The sequence below is a fragment of the Lepidochelys kempii genome, chromosome 5, assembly GCF_965140265.1.
Source record: "Lepidochelys kempii isolate rLepKem1 chromosome 5, rLepKem1.hap2, whole genome shotgun sequence".
Classification (NCBI taxonomy): Eukaryota; Metazoa; Chordata; order Testudines; family Cheloniidae; genus Lepidochelys; species Lepidochelys kempii.
Window position 1 is genome coordinate 69346119 of NC_133260.1, and position 17142 is coordinate 69363260.

A 17142-nucleotide genomic window follows, 5' to 3' on the forward strand; every position below is an offset into this window, starting at 1 on the left:
TCCTCTCTCACGCGCTCCTGCTTGTGCTTCCTCCCGGTATCCCACTTCTCCACTTACCTCAGGGCTTTGGTCTCCTTCCCCCAGTGAACCTAGTTTAAAGGCCTCCTCACTAGGTTAGCCAGCCTGCTTGCGAAGATGCTCTTTCCTCTCTTCGTTAGGTGGAGCCTGTCTCTGCCTAGCACTCCTCCTCCTTGGAACACCATCCCATGGTCAAGGAATCCAAAGCCTTCTTTCCGACTACACCTGCATAGCCATTCGTTGACTTCCACGATTCAACAGTCTCTACCCAGGCCTTTTCCTTCCACGGGGAGGATGGACGAGAACACCACTTGCGCCTCAAACTCCTTTATCCTTCTTCCCAGAGCCACGTAGTCTGCAGTGATCTGCTCAAGGTCATTCTTGGCAGTATCATTGGTGCAGTAAATCTTTACTGTGTAGACAGGTAGAGACATAATAAACAGTAATCATAATCAAGTCTCCTTACACTGGACTTACTCCTGCTGTGCTGCTATAACTGTATACATGTGCTACTGTACAAGAGACTGATTATGCAAAACTCTTGTACAGCACATGTATGCAGTTCTGCGTTAAAAGGTTTAATTACGATTATAACAGAAACTCAGAAAAGCAGCAGCCCTTACCTTCCCCATATGAACCCCTACACCCACCTGCTCCCAGGAACTTCAGTTCTTGAGGGACCCCCCTTATCCACTCCTATGGGTCCCTGCCATGCTTCCCTGATCCCCTTGCTCCTTACTTCTCCCTGTTGTTTGGAGGCTTCCTTGGGGGGAAAGGATTTTATGGTCTTCCTCTCTGTGCCCCACATCTAGCCTTTCTTGCCTCTTCCCCTGGGATCCCCAGGAGAAAGTTGGCATTGGAGCACAGAATGGGCAGGAGCAGAATGACTAGGTACCCCTGACTCAGGGGCAGTGTAACAGGCTCCCACCCCCATCTTCCTCTCCCTGCCGCCACTCAGTAGCTCTGTTCCAGGTCAGACAAGGAGAGCCAGCTTGCATTGCTCCTCCTTGTTGGTTCCTGGCTCTCTGTTGGTCCATGATGTTGAGAGGAGCTGTCATGAGTTTGGCAGGCAGAGTGGGACCTTGGTGCCAGCTGTGCTCTCAGCCATGTGAGTTGTGCACATCTGGGCCTGATTTCTGTGGGTGCAGTTGCACTCGGAGACTCTACAACAGCCGCCAGTGGCTAGAGCACCCATGAACTAGTGTGATGTCTTGAAGACCATTGACCCCACAAACAATGAGTTTCATGGCTTCCTCTTTAATGGAGGGTACTTTTGTGATGTGATATGTGCCCTATTGTTCAAGGCATGCCTGCCAGTTCTGTGACTCTGTCACTGGTGGCTGTGCTCTGGAATTCAGACACACACTTTGTGCAGATCTTTTGTTCCTCCAAGTTCACAGGAATACAACTGTGTTGGTGAAGGTAGCAGTGTACAAGTCCAACAAATCCATTAATGCTGTTTAACACTTCCTTATAGGGCAGGCAAAAGAGAGTTCAAACCTCAGTTGACATTGTAACTGTCCTTTTGTTCTAGCTACAACAGTTGTGTACCCAGAGAGGTGCAACTTTATAAGTGCAATAAATACTGGAACCAAAGCTACAGAAGAAAACACTTATCAGATACTTGTGCAGCTTCTCTTCTCAAAATCTCACCCTGATCATCCAGTTTGGTTTATGAGGCCACATCTTCCACTTCCTTCTCCTGTGTTAAGTATTCTGTTTCATTTTCTTCCATTGAATAAAAGAAGTAGAGGCTGAGCAGTTTTAGATCTGAAACAATCCAAGTGTGTTCACAAAAATGACAAACTTCAGGATGGAGACAGCCTCAATTCGTGCTGTAATGTGCTCTGGAGATCTTGTAATTTCAGTAGATTAGGCTGAGTTTTATGTACATAACCCTATCAAGACCATTAACAACTGAAGCTTGCCTATTTGAAAAGTCACTGTCTTCCTTTCCTCACTCCTGCCCCATGGTGGTAGTGTAGGACACCTATGTTGCCAACTGGAAAAATGCCTGTATTTTTTATAAATATGTATGACTGTTTCTCTGTTCAGTTGTTTGAATACATAAAGTCAGAGGAGGCTATAAAGGGTTACAGAACCGAGAAGGAAAAGGAAACCAATGACCCATTTAAAGTCAGTAACTCTTCAGGTTAGTCAGCCTCAGGTACTCCGCTCCAAAGGTAATGATAGCTGGGCCATCCGTTTGTGGGGGGAGGGAGAAATTCTGGATCCATCCAGATTAGGAGGCTTTACTCTTTCCAAGCCTAAGCTTGGGATCAAAGGAGTTCTAAAATCTAAAAGAACCTAGAAAAGGAGGGGGTTTTGAGTGAGCTGGGAGAGGTGGCCTTGGGTGTGTCAGTGAAGTAACTGGCAAGCTCAGAAGACTCGGGTTGTTTTTGCAACTGGGGAGACGGACACTGCTGCAATCGATGCAGTGGGTGTCGATTTAGTGGATCTAGTGAAGACCCGCTAAATCAATGGCAGAGCATTCTCTGATCGACTCCGGTACTCCAGCTCCCTCAGAAGAGTAAGGTAAGTCGATCGGAGAGCGTCTCCCGTCGGTGCAATGCAGCGTACACAGCAGGGTAAGTCGACCTAAGGTATGATGATGCCAACTACATGATTAACGTAGCTGGATTAGGGCAATTTAGGTTTATTTACCCTGGTAGTGAAGACAAGCCCTCAGTCAGAGACAAACTGATAAGGCTGCAAGCAGTTCAGGCTCTTTCTCCTAAGTCAGAAATGAGGAATAAGACAGACCCACCAGAGCTATAAATAGGTTTAAGCTCAGGTAAGGAAATTGTGTACGACTCTGGTTTTGTTTTTTTATATCTTGGCTTGGAGAAAAAACAGGTCCAAATGCTGTTAGCCCTGCTGAGGTAGCCAGAGTTGATATTCGGGGGGCTGAACTCAGGTCCTGCAGTAAGAGGGGATGAATTTGCAGAATTCCTCCCAAGGAGAGCTAAAGGTCTGAGGCCTGACACTTGGTTGATGCACTTGGCGATAGCCCAAGAAGGGACAACTGTGCAGCTTGCCTGGTAACCATGACGACCTATATTTACGCCTTCATTCTTATCTGAGCATCATTATTCTAGGAAGCTGAGAAGTAATATAAAAAGAGCTCAAAAATCTAAGTATAAATTTTGAACTTGTATAGTGTTCACTATGCCCATCATGTAACTCTCACCTGGAAGTAGAAATAATATCTCATTGACAGGAACTTTGCTGAGAGTTGAAAGGTGTGACAAAATTCAAACAAGGATTGGCCAGCTATCCAAAAATAGGATTGTCATGATTATACTTTTTTCAGCTTCTCCTGGGTTTCATGCATTGTAATACCATCTTTGAAATGGGCATACCAAAAGTGTACAGCAGTTGATGTTATGCACCTGAACGTGCACCACCTTGAACCTTGCTTGTGGAGTGCAGGTTCCCAGTACAATCATTTCCTCTCGTGCTCCAGGAGGCTCAAACTAATGGTGGGGAATACCCGAGCCTATCTGGGAAAAATAAGAATAAACACAATGGACATGTTGGGGCAGAGAATACATATGGAATATCTTGTTGGTCACCATGTCCATGTCAAAAAAGAATGTTTTCTTCATAGTGAGGTGTTGCTAAATCTTCTGGACTTGCTATTAGCAGATCTTTTTACAAACTGGCAAAACACCAAACCATAGCTACGTTTTTTCAGGGAGTAGGATCTGTTGTTTCTCTCCTAAAGAGACCAAACTTTGTGTCTTAGGATCAAGTATTACAACCTAATGTCAGTTCTCTAAATCTAATTGCTTGGCAGTTGAGAGGAAAATTGTAGCCCAGGTTGTGTGCTTGGAGGAAGTGATTCAAATGCTTGTCTCTTCAAAAATGGACTCTCTATCCCAACCATATGCCAGTTACTGGAACACACTCTACCACTGATCTTAGACAAAACAAAGAGACAAAAAACCCTCCCAAAAACAAAAGCTTCTGGAAGAAGCTTCTGGTAATATTCTTATTTTCAGTCTATTGAAACCTGTTTCTTCATCACAATGATATCTGCTAGATGATTTTCAGAACTTATGGCCCTGCTGTGGAAGAGCCTCACAGTGTGTTTCATGATGATAAAATGGTCTTTAAAACAGCATCAGAGTTTATTCCCAAAGTTAGACACTTCCATTGACAAGTCTCAAAAGTGAATTTCTTGTTGTGTGTAAGTCCAAGACACCTGCATAAAAGAGCACTTGAAACATGACAAAGCTAGAAGACCACTGCGTTTCCTTCCATTTGAAAAGGAAAGAGAAAGTTATGGAAAACGTGTGTCAGAGTGGATGAGATGTATCTTAGAGGATTGTGAAGCATTAGGTAAAATGGTATCTTGAGGATAATGAGGCTTTTTTCACAACATTGCTATTTCCTGAACAGAGAGCACATCTCCTTAAGTGAAAGATATTTGCAAAAGGATCTTTCTTGTGATCACTCCCCTCACTCACTACATATAAACTGAACCATTAGACATCTTCAGATGCCTAATTGGGGTGAGGGTGCCACTGTCAGTGGTAAAATAAAGGTTCAGAATTATTTTTAATTTTGCTCCTGAGTCTCATTTTCCTTATGTTTGTTGCTATTTGCTTGTTTCCTATTAGTGAAGATATTAAGGAGAAGAATGGAAAATGTATTTTGTTTCCATTTTTCCCCCATCATTATGCTTAATAGCCCTTGAAATGAGCCTAATCCTGTTAAAAGATTATTGATTTTTTCTTATATCTCATGGTTGGGAGATATTTAAGGGGTTTAATGAGGATTAACTTCCCTATTTGTGAAGTCATCCCTTCCTACTAGTACCAAACCTAGTTTTGACAAGATTCATGAGTCACCCATTTGAATGGTTGACCTTTCTTCTATTTCACTGTCTGCTAAGATGGTAGCAATAACATCAGAGAAGAGAGCAGGAGAGCTACAAGCTCTTATGGTGACCATGACAGATTCAGGCTGGAAATTAGATGACAGTTTCTAACCATCAGAGGGATGTTCTTCTGGAACAGCCTCCCAATAGGAGTTGTGGGGGCAAACAACTTAATTAGTTGTAAGAGACAGGTGGACCAGTCTGAGTGTGATTGGATGATAGGGTTGTTTGTGATGCTATGGGGCTCACTTCCGGTTTATGTCCCTAAAGCTCATGCTTCACTGGCAGCATCAGGAAGGAATCCCCTCCTCTCACTCCTGCATTCTGGGAGGGGTTTTTTCGTGCTTTCTCTGGAGCGTCAGGGATGGCCACAGCTGGAGATAGGATAGTGGGTGGGGAGGGTCAACCTCGGAGGTCGCGCCAAGCGTTCTTTCTCTCAGGTGATTGGCTGGCTGGTTCTTGCTCACATGCTCATGGTCTAACTCATCGCTGTATGTGGGGTTGGGAAGGAATTTTCCCCGAGACTTTGAGTTTTTTTGCCTGCCTTTGGAGCATATGTATATGGGTCATTTGCCAGGATTATCTGGATCTATGTCAGATATGTTAATAATTTCCCTGCCATTATGCGGGTCTCGAGCACTGATGCACCTCGGGCCCTCCTATTCTCTGCCTGTGGCAGATAATCGTTTAGTTTCCTGTGGGCTGTAATGCATTAGTCTAATTTCAGTTGTTGGGTTTAGTTTGTGGGTGGGTGATGGTGGTGGCCTGTGATATTTAGGAGGTCAGATTAGATCTTGTGGTCACTTCTGGCTTAAACTCAGACTTCTTATGCAGTCTTTCACAAAGAGAGTTTTTTGAGACCCCACACTCCATTTTTAACTAAAATCCATCTGAAGCAAATGATTTCTCTGTCAATTTTTTATATTGTATATGCAGAAAGAATGAGAGACCAAGCAGTTTATGCACATATAATTTTGATCTGTATCAAGTCTTGTTACAGTCTGACTAATGTATCACCTCTTGAGAGAAAATTGCTCATTCCATCAGAGCTCAAGGTGTCTCTGTGGCCTTTTTGAATAACATCCAAAACGTGGACATTTGAAGTGCTTTTGCTAGACATTATGCCCTCGGAGTAGCTTCCAGAGCTGATTCAGACTTTGGGGAATCTGTATTTCGTTCCTTGTCCAACCAAATAAACTCTGAATTTCCTGCCACCTAAGGAGTACTGCTTGGAAATCACCTGAAGTGGAATATATATGTGTGCAATTGCTGGAAGGAGAGAGAACAGGTTACTTACCCGTACAGTAACTGTTCTTTGGATGTGTTGTGCTAGTATATATTCCATGAACCACCCTACTTCCCTGCTGTTTCAGAGTCTAATGGCATCAAGATTCCTGTGTGAAGGAACTGAAAGGGGATCAGGGTGGCCCCATCCTTTAACACATCTCAAAGAACAACAGTTACTGTACAGGTAAGTAACTTTTTTTCTCGTCTAATCGTTGTTTGGTGGCTTTTTTTGAAATATATGAAATATATTTGTGATGTGGGAGCTGGAAACAAACTTGCGTTTGTAAACTCTTGGGTGCACAGACTGTCTCCTACTCTGTGTGTGTCTGTACCGTGCCTGCCACAGTGGGGTCTCAGTTGCAGTTGGGGCTTCTAGCAAGGGCGTCTGCATCCAGAGTAGATGCCCGTTCCAGTGGTGGTGACTTTTGTAATGCTCACAACCTTTGCCTATATATTCTTTTCCTTATGTGTTGTACAGCTGCTAGTACTCCATTATGCCTGTAAAATAAGTATCATTTCTAGAGTGTTTTCTATTTTTGTCAGTTAGAAATGGGAGTTCCACACTTTTTCCACAATAAAATGGTGTTTAGTTGCTGTAGTGTAACAGTGTTACCTGAAAGGATTATTGACTATTGTCTATTTAGATCTCAGCTCCTGTCCTGTAGCCCTTTGTGTCCTAACGATTTTCAAATGAGGTGCATCTCTACTATTAGTTTTCTAAAAAGAATCTGCACAGAACTGTAAAACAGTCTGTTCACCCTCTCTCTGGCACAATGTACAACACTTTCTCCTCCCATTCACACCAGCTGTCTAAACAATAAAGTTCAACCAATTTAACTAAAAGTATAATGTTAAAACTGGTAAAACTTTAAGTGGACACTTTCATATCCGTCTAAATATAGCACATCAGTTTAGCTTGCATCTACACCTATGCACCAGGCTATGTCCAAGTCTTGTCTCTTTTTCATACATAATATTTGTAAGAACCAGCCTCACTTCCCACTCCACTTAAGCTGTGGTCTAGGACCTTATCTTGTATTTTAACTCCTGCAACCTCCTCTAATTAGCTATTCTAAGTACTTACATGGGCTCCATTACCACAGTATCTATGTGCCTCACAATTCTTAATTTTTTTTGCTTGCATCTTGGCAGAGGGTTAGACTAGATGACCCTTGCGGTTCCTTCTAACCCTATGATTCCATGTATTCCTGTTCTCTGGTTTTGCTACCTGCAACCTTCTTTCCCTTAAGTCCATTAAAATGCTGCTGCTAAGAAGGTAATCTTCTTTGAATGATACCACGAGTCCATTCCACTTCAGGTGTGTGCATGTTCAGTGGGAGATTTTTCCCTCAGAGATACTTGCTGGGGATGTGTATGCGTACTGTGCTGCCTCATGCTGTTGTTCAATGGTAAAAAGAGTAGAGCCGTTCCCAGACCTCTTCAGTTCTTTCTTACTGTCCATGGTGGTTCTTGGGGAGTTGTTCCTTGCTATTGCAAGTTTTCTCCTATTGTTAGTGTTGTGTATATAGTTGTACTTGATGATAGTTTTAGTAATAGGATAAATGAAGTTTCCTTTTTCTGCCGTATTTTTTGTACTCTGTGATTCCTGCTGTTTGGGTACCAGAGTCCGGTGCTAGGACATTCCTCCTTTCCCAGGCTTCCAGCCCTGTGGTGCTTGCAAGATTCCGATACCAGTTAGTGACCTGTATTTCAGGTGCTTGATGTGCTGAGGTGAAGCTCACGTCACAGAGAGGTGCCAAACCTGCAGGAACTTTAAGCCCAGAACTAGAAGAGACCAGGAGCTCAGATTAAAAGACCTTCTAAGGGAGGCAGCCATGTGTCCACCATCAGTGTGTACGGAGCACGTCTGTTGTCAGAAGACAACATCAAAAGATTCCGTGTCTAAGAGATCGAGGTCCACAGCACCAAAATCCAGTAAGCATGTGGAGAAAAAGGGTAGAGTGCACGTAAGGCTGAGTTATGCCCTGGTGCATGCAGGTCCTCAGACAAGGTCATTGAGTCTGATGCTGTGCCATTGAGATCAACCTCTAGGGCAGCACCACCTAGCTCTGTGGTGCTGTCTTTGTTGCCTCAGCAGCAGCAGGAGTCTGTACCGATGCTGACAACACCTGAAGCATATGCTGCAACACATGGTCTGCTGAGCCTCTTGGTGCTGACTTCACTGGCAATACAGGAGTCTTCTTGCTTGGTACTCATGAGGATTCTCTGGCTACTGGAGAAAATCTATGGTTAAGCGGGCACCAGCAGTTACTGTGGTGCCTCCATTGTATGCTGCTGTTGATAGGTAAACAGTCAATGATTTCACTGATGCCATCTTCCCTGGATTCCAGACACCAACAGAAGCTGCACTTCCCTGGTTGGATGATTCTGGTTCATTATCTAATTTATAAGTGGGTTCATATATGTCATGGTCATGCCATGTAAGCCACCACTTTCCTCTGAAGAGTTTCCACCCTGATATCCAGTGGAAGCTCCATGATGACCAGCTGGTAGACACTCTTGGTTAGGAAGATAGGTCCATCAATGGCTGTTAACCAGGATGGGCAGGAATGTTGTCCCTAGCCTCTGTTTGCCAGAAGCTGGGATTGGGTAACAGGGCATGGATCACTGGATGATAAGCTGTCTGTTCATTCCCTCCGGGGCACCTGCCATTGGCCACTGTCAGAGGACAGGATACTGGGCTTGATGGACCTTTGGTCTGACCCAGTATGGCTGTTCTTATGTTAGAAAGAAAATGGTTTTGGGGCCATATCAATGGTTATATTGGAACCCTTGGGAGTTTCCTCCTGCTTCTAGATCATCTTTGCCATCTCCTCTCTCTACATCCTCCAGTAGGTGTTGTCAAGACCTGCAAGAAGTTGCTCCCAGTACCGGGCTCAGTGCCAAACAGGAGCTATCTGTTTCTGTAAATTCCCCCTTGGAAGAATTGGAGGGAATTCCATCTCAGACTGCCTTGGCTTCTTCCTCATTACCAGATGAGACTGTTGTGTCAAAGGGTTCTGTACCTCCACTGTCTGATGATAGAGCCACCAGGACCTTCTAAAGAGGGTGGCTTTCGCCTTAGATATTCAGGTGGAAGGGGTTCAAGAGAGGACTCACAGATTAGTTGATAACTTGGGATCAGTGGGAACTTCTCAAGCTGCACTTTCAATAAGTGAAATTATTCTGGAGCCCACTAAAATGCTGTGTCAAACTGCATTTTTCCTGTCACCTACAGCTGAAAGAAATGAGTGGGTATTATGTTCCTTTGCAGGGGTTTGAACATTTCATGCCTTCTCCCCTGGGGTCTTAGGTGGTGTCATAAATATAAAGGGAAGGGTAACCACCTTTCTGTATATAGAACTATAAAATCTTGGTACCTTTAAAGGGTTAAGAAGCTAAGATAACCTCGCTGGCACTTGACCAATGAGGAAACAAGATAATTTCAAAGCTGGAGGTGTGGTGGGGGGGACAAAGGGTCTGTCTGTCTGTGTGATGCTTTTGCTGGGACCAGAACAGGAATGGAGTATTAGAACTTGTTAGCAGGTAATCTAGCTAGAAATGCATTAGATTTCCTTTTGTTTAAGTGGCTGATAAAATAAGTTGTGCTGAATGGGATGTATATTCCTGTTTTTGTATCTTTTTGAAGCTTAAGGTTTTGCCTAGGGGGATTCTCTATGTTTGAACCTGATTACCCTGTAAGGTATTTACCATCCTGATTTTACAGAGGTGATACTTTTACCTTTTCTTTAATTAAAATCCTTTTCTTAAGAACCTGATTTCTTTTTCATTGTTCTTAAGATCCAAGGGTTTGGGTCTGTGTTCACCTATGCAAATGGGTGAGGATTTTTATCAAGCCTTCCCCAGGAAAGGGGGTGCAGTGCTTGGGGGGATATTTTGGGGGGAAGATGTCTCCAAGTGGGCTCTTGCCCTGTTCTTTGTTTAACATGCTTGGTGGTGGCAGCATAGGGTTCAAGGACAAGGCAAAGTTTGTACCTTGGGGAATTTTTTAACCTAAGCTGGTAAGAATAAGCTTAGGGGGTCTTTCATGCAGGACCCCATATCTGTACCCTAGAGTTCAGAGTGGGGAAGGAACCTTGACAGGTGGTTTCAGCTGTCAATAAGAGTATCAGCAAGCATCTGCTTTAAAATAAAAGGATGAAAGCCTGATCTTTTTGGAAGGAAACTTTATTCAAGTGCTGAAGTACACCCCCAGATGACTAATCAGCAGGCTTTGCTGCGACGTTATGATTTCTCCTTCTGGGACAATGTTTTAAAGCAGTGGTTCTCAAACTTTTGTATTGGTGACCCCTTTCACATAGCAAACTTCTGAGGGTTTGTCTACGCTGGCAAGTTTGTGCGCAGTAAAGCAGCTTTGAGCGCAGTAACTCCTGAGGTGTACACACGGCCAAGCCACTTAGTGCGCAGAAACTGTGCAGTTGCAGCGCTGTAAAAAAACCACCTCAACGAGAGGTGTGGAGCTTTCTGCGCTGTGGGTACAGCACTGCGGTGCCATTGTAGACACCGTGGTGATTACAGCGCGGTGATTGGCCTACAGCAAGTGTCCCACAATGCCTGTTCTCACCTCTCTGGTCAACAGTTTGAACTCTACTGCCCTGCCCTCAGGTGACCAACAGTCAGCCCCACCCCATACATTCCTTTGCAAATTTGAAAGTCCCCTTCCTGTTGGCTCAGTGATGCGTGCAGTGGTTTCAGCGCATCTTTCCAGGTGGCCATGCTTGCTCCATGCACCCAGTGATCGCCCGCTTGAGAAATGCCGAGCTGCTGGACCTCATCGGTATTTGGGGAGAGGAGACAGTGCAGTCACAGCTGCTCTCCAGCAGTCGGAATTATACCACCTATGGACAGATTTCTAGATGGATAATAGAAAAGGGCCATGACTGGGACACATTGCAGTGCAGGGTCAAAGTGAAGGAGCTGGGGAACGCCTACCACAAGGCATGGGAGGCATACCGCCGCTCTGGTGTTGCGCCCAAGAGCTGCCGGTTTTACAAAGAGCTGGACGTGATACTTAGTGGTGACCCCACCTCCACTGCGAAGTCCCCTGTGGATACTTCGTTGGCTTCATTGCCAGTCGAGAGTGGACTGAGCCAGGAGGAGGCAATCTTGGATGAAGAGGGGGAGGGTGAACCAGAGGCAGAGGATGACTCGGAGGCCAGAGATGCATGCAGTCAGGAGCTCTTTTCTACCCTGGAGGAGCCTAGCCAGTCATAGCAGGTGGATCTAGGCAAAGCACAAACAGGAGAGGAGGCCCTTGGTAAGAAGATCTGATTTTGTGAATTGTTGAAGTGAGTTGGTGGTGGCAGGAGGGTTGCAGAAAGCAGGCTTCGCTCCCAACTCATGCCTAGTTTGAGCGGCGGAACAGGCTGTTGATACTCTCTCACTTCACAGGAATCTCCCTCAGACATCTCCAGGAAATTCTTGTTGAGATACTTGGTGATCTGCTCCTGCAGGTTCCTCGGCAGAGCTGCTTTGTTTCTTGCCCCATGAACGGTAACTTTCCCACGGCCCTGTCACGGGGGGCGGGGACTGTAGCTGCATAGGGGCCAAGGTGGAAGCCGCAGGCTTAGAGAAAACCCTCCCTTGATTCCCTGCTCACCCTCAGCAGCGAGATACCTTCCAAAATGATCACCTCCTGTGGAAAGTGTGGGGACAGGAATCATTATCAGCCCCCCTACCCCACACAGTGGGAGCAGTGATTTACCCTGCCACTGCGGCTACTTACCATTTTGGGGGTCTTGTGGCTTATGTGTGCATGCCCAGAGTCAGCCAGTTAGCGTCAGGTGTGTGAGTGCTGGCTGTGTTTTAAAGCACTGAAACAGGGTTGTGTTGCAAATAATACTGCATCTGTAAAATGTTGCATTTAAACTTCACAGAGATGACCTGGGGAGCATCGCCTCCCTCTTTATTGGTGGCAGAATAGTTACGAAGAATTAGAAAGTGTCCAAGACAAACTAAGGAGGACTTTATGCATGAGGTTATGAAGCAGCCGCTTTCGCAAAACTCTTTCCCATGTGCCTCCCACACCCCGCCAACGCACTCTTATCAACCTCCTGGCTCCACACACTATCTTCAGCATTCCACTTCTCCCTCTTCAAAGTCCAGCAATGTGGACTCCCAATACCCACTGCACTCACCCATCCATCTGCACTTTGGCCCTGCTGAAGTACAGCACCCACTGCATCGTATTTCAAAGGAGAAGGTTGGGGATGACCCCTTGACATACACAAATCTGTAGCTGTCCTGGGACCCTTCCTCCTCTTGAGACTCTCTATTCCCCCCCCGCCATCCTCCTCCTCTCCTGATGAATTTTTTTGTTTGACTCTCTCCTCTGGTTGTTGTCTTTCAATAAAAAAGAGTGTGTGTGTGTGTTTGAAGGCAATCTTTATTCTATTACGTAAAGCAAAAAGAGCATTGGAAAGCAACTTACATAGAATCATAGAATATCAGGTTTGGAAGGGACCTCAGGAGGTCATCTAGTCCAACCCCCTGCCCAAAGCAGGACCAATCCCAAACGAAATCATCCCAGCCAGGGCTTTGTCAAGCCTGACCTTAAAAACTTCTAAGGAAGGAGATTCCACCACCTCCCTAGGTAATGCATTCCAGTGTTTCACCACCCCCCTAGTGGAAAAGTTTTTTCTAATATCCAACCTAAACCTCCCCCACGGCAACTTGAGATCATTACTCCTTGTTCTGTCATCTGCTACTACTGAGAACAGTCTAGATCCATCCTATTTGGAACCCCCTTTCAGGTAGTTGAAAGCAGTTATCAAATCCCCCCTCATTCTTCTCTTCCGTAGACGAAACAATCCCAGTTCCCTCAGCCTCTCCTCATAAGTCATGTGTTCCAGTCCCCTAATCATTTTTGTTGCCCTCCGCTGGACGTTTCCCAATTTTTCCGCATCCTTCTTTTAGTGTGGGGCCCAAAACTGGGCACACTCCTCCAGATGAGGCCTCACCAATGTCGAATAGACGGGAACAATCACGTCCCTCGATCTGCTGGCAATGCCCCTACTTATACATCCCAAAATGCCATTGGTCGTCTTAGCAACAAGGGCACACTGTTTACTCATATCCAGCTTCTCTTCCACTGTAACCCCTAGGTCCTTTTCTGCAGAACTGCTGCCTAGCCATTCGGTCCCTAGTCTGTAGCGGTGCATTGGATTCTTCCGTCCTAAGTGCAGGACTCTGCACTTGTCCTTGTTGAACCTCATAGGTTTCTTTTGGCCCAATCCTCTAATTTGTCTAGGTCCCTCTGTATCCTATCCCTACCCTCCAGCGTATCTACCTCTCCTCCCAGTTTAGCGTCACCTGCAAACTTGCTGAGGTTGCAGTCCATGCCATTCTCCAGATCATTTATGAAGATATTGAACAAAACTGGCCCGAAGACCGACCGTTGGGGCACTCCACTTGATACCGGCTGCCAACTAGACATGGAGCCATTGATCGCTACCTGTTGAGCCCGACAATCTAGCCAGCTTTCTATCCACCTTTATAGTGTATTCATCCAGCCCATACTTATTTAACTGGCTGGCAATAATATGTGGGAGACAGTGTCAAAAGCTTTGCTAAAGGCAAGGAACAACACGTCCACTGCTTTCCCTTCATCCACAGAGTCAGTTATCTCGTCATAGAAGGCAATTAGATTAGTCAGGCATGACTTGCTGTAGGTGGATCCATGCTGACTGTTCCTGATCATTTTCCTCTCCTCTAAGTGCTTCAGAATTGATTCCTTGAGGACCTGCTCTGTGATTTTTCCAGGGACTGAGGTGAGGCTGACTGGCCTGTAGTTCCCAGGATCCTCCTCCTTCCCTTTTTTAAAGATGGGCACTACATTAGCCTTTTTCCAGTCGTCCGGAACCTCCCCCGATCACCGTGAGTTTTCAAAGATAAAGGCCAATGGCTCTGCAATCACATCCGCCAACTCCTTTAGCAGTCTCGGATGCAGCGCATGCGGCCCCATGGACTTATGCTCGTCCAGCTTTTCTAAATAGTCCCGAACCACTTCTTTCTCCACAGAGGGCTGGTTACCTCCTCCCCATGCTGTGCTTCCCAGTGCAGCAGTCTGGGAGCTGACCTTGTTCGTGAAGACAGAGACAAAAAAAGCATTGAGTACATTAGCTTTTTCCACATCCTCTGTCACTAGGTTGCCTCCCTCATTCAATAAGGGGCCCACACTTTCCTTGACTTTCTTCTTGTTGCTAACATACCTGAAGAAACTGTTCTTGTTACTCTTAATATCTCTTGATAGCTGCAACTCCAGGTGTGATTTGGCCTTCCTGATTTCACTCCTGCATGCCCAAGCAATATTTTTATACTCTTCCCTTGTCATTTGTCCAATCTTCCACTTTTTGTAAGCTGCTTTTTTGTATTTAAGATCAGCAAGGATTTCACTGTTAAGCCAAGCTGGTTGCCTGCCATATTTACTATTCTTTCTACACATCGGAATGCTTTGTCCCTGTAACCTCAATAAGGATTCTTTAAAATACAGCCAGCACTCCTGAACTCCTTTCACCCTCATGTTATTCTCCCAGGGGATCCTGCCCATCAGTTCCCTGACAGAGTCAAACTCTGCTTTTCTGAAGTCCAGGGTCCGTATTCCGCTGCTCTCCTTCCTTCCCTGTGTCAGGATCTTGAACTCGACCATCTCATGGTCACTGCCTCCAGGTTCCCATCCACTTTTGCTTCCCCTACTAATTCTTCCCGGTTTGTGAGCAGCAGGTCAAGAAGAGCTCTGCCCCTAGTTGGTTCCTCCAGCACTTGCACCAGGAAATTGTCCCCTACCCTTTCCAAAAACTTCCTGGATTGTCTGTGCACTGCTGTTTTGCTCTCCCAGCAGATATCAGGGTGATTGAAGTCTCCCATAAGAACCAGAGCCTGCAATCTAGTAACTTCCGTGAGTTGCCGGAAGAAAGCCTCGTCCGCCTCATCCCCTGATCCGGTGGTCTATAGCAGACTCCCAAGACATCACCCTTGTTGCTCGCGCTTCTATACTTAATCCGGAGACACTCAGGTTTTTCTGCAGTTTCATACTTGAGCTCAGAGCAGTCATACGGCTCTCTTACATACAGTGCAACTCCCCCACCTTTTCTGCCCTGCCTGTCCTTCCTGAACAGTTTATATCCATCCATGACAGTACTCCAGTCATGTGAGTTATCCCGCCAAGTCTCTGTTATTCCAATCACATCATAATTCCTTGACTTTGCCAGGACCTCCAGTTCTCCCTGCTTGTTTCCCAGGCTTCTTGCATTTGTGTATAGGCACTTGAGATAATTTGCTGTTTGTCCTACTGTCTTAGTATGAGGCAGGAGCCTTCCCCTTTTGCGTTCTCCTGCTCGTGCTTCCTCCTGGTATCCCACTTCCCCACTTACTTCAGGGCTTTGGTCTCAATCCCCCAGTGAACCTAGTTTAAAGGCCTCCTCACTAGGTTAGCCAGCCTGCTTGCGAACATGCTCTTCCCTCTCTTCGTTAGGTGGAGCCTGTCTCTGCCTAGCACTCCTCCTTCTTGGAACACCATCCCATGGTCAAAGAATCCAAAGCTTTCTCTTCGGCACCACCTTCATAGCCATTCGTTGACTTCCACGATTCGACAGTCTCTACCCAGGCCTTTTCCTTGCACGGGGAGGATGGACAAAAACACCACTTGCGCCTCAAACTCCTTTCAGAGTAACAGCCATGTTAGTCTGTATTCGCAAAAAGAAAAGGAGTACTTGTGGCATCTTAGAGACTAACCAATTTATTTGAGCATAAGCTTTCATGATAAATTGGTTAGTCTCTAAGGTGCCACAAGTACTCCTTTTCTTGCAACTCCTTTATCCTTCTTCTCAGAGCCACGTGTTTGACTGTATTCAAACAAGCAATCAAGCACATGGTCAAACTGTCAATCTGTCCCCACAACAGACACTCAGATACTCACCAACACAGCCTCCCTAATGCAGCCCTTGTCACGGTTCCTCCCCCACTCTGAACTCTAGGGTACAGATGTGGGGACCTGCATGAAAACCCTCCTAAGCTTATCTTTACCAGCTTAGGTCAAAACTTCCCCAAGGTACAAAATATTACCCCCGTTATCCTTGGACTGGCCGCTACCACCACCAAACTAATACTGGTTACTGGGGAAGAGCTGTTTGGATGCGTCCTTCCCCCCAAAATACTTCCCAAAACCTTGCACCCCACTTCCTGGACAAGGTTTGGTAAAAAGCCTCACCAATTTGCCTAGGTGACTACAGACCCAGACCCTTGGATCTTAAGAACAATGAACAATCCTCCCAACACTTGCACTCCCCCTTTCCTGGGAAATGTTGGATAAAAAGCCTCACCAATTTGCATAGGTGACCACAGACCCAAACCCTTGGATCTGAGAACAATGAAAAAGCATTCAGTGTTTTACAAGAAGACTTTTAATAAAATATAGAAGTAAATAGAAATAAAGAAATCCCCCCTGTAAAATCAGGATGGTAGATATCTTACAGGGTAATTAGATTCAAAAACATAGAGAACCCCTCTAGGCAAAACCTTAAGTTACAAAAAAGATACACAGACAGAAATAGTTATTCTATTCAGCACAATTCTTTTCTCAGCCATTTAAAGAAATCATAATCTAACACATACCTAGCTAGATTACTTACTAAAAGTTCTAAGACTCCATTCCTGTTCTGTCCCTGGCCAAGACGACTACAGATAGACACAGACCCTTTGTTTCTCTCCCTCCTCCCAGCTTTTGAAAGTATCTTGTCTCCTCATTGGTCATTTTGGTCAGGTGCCAGCGAGGTTACCTTTAGCTTCTTAACCCTTTACAGGTGAGAGGAGCTTTCCCCTGGCCAGGAGGGATTTCAAAGGGGTTTACCCTTCCCTTTATATTTATGACAGCCCTCAAAGAGATCCCGGGCAAACTCCCTCTGTTAGCCTCTCTGCTGTTTGCAGCTCAGCTG

The 17142-nt window shown here is 45.5% G+C and overlaps 1 protein-coding gene across 14 annotated transcripts in view; it reads left to right on the forward strand.

The window, feature by feature from the left end:
• The window catches only part of FER (FER tyrosine kinase), a 429890-nt gene that overhangs the window by 14580 nt on the left and 398168 nt on the right, over positions 1-17142 (forward strand). Inside the window, exon 1 of one of the 14 annotated variants that reach the window (XM_073344642.1) lies at positions 6312-6374. The exons of the other annotated variants lie outside the window; for them this stretch is intronic. The gene's annotated coding sequence lies outside the window, so the exon portion shown is untranslated. Of the gene's footprint in view, positions 1-6311; positions 6375-17142 lie in introns of those variants that run through there. 14 annotated transcript variants of the gene reach the window in all.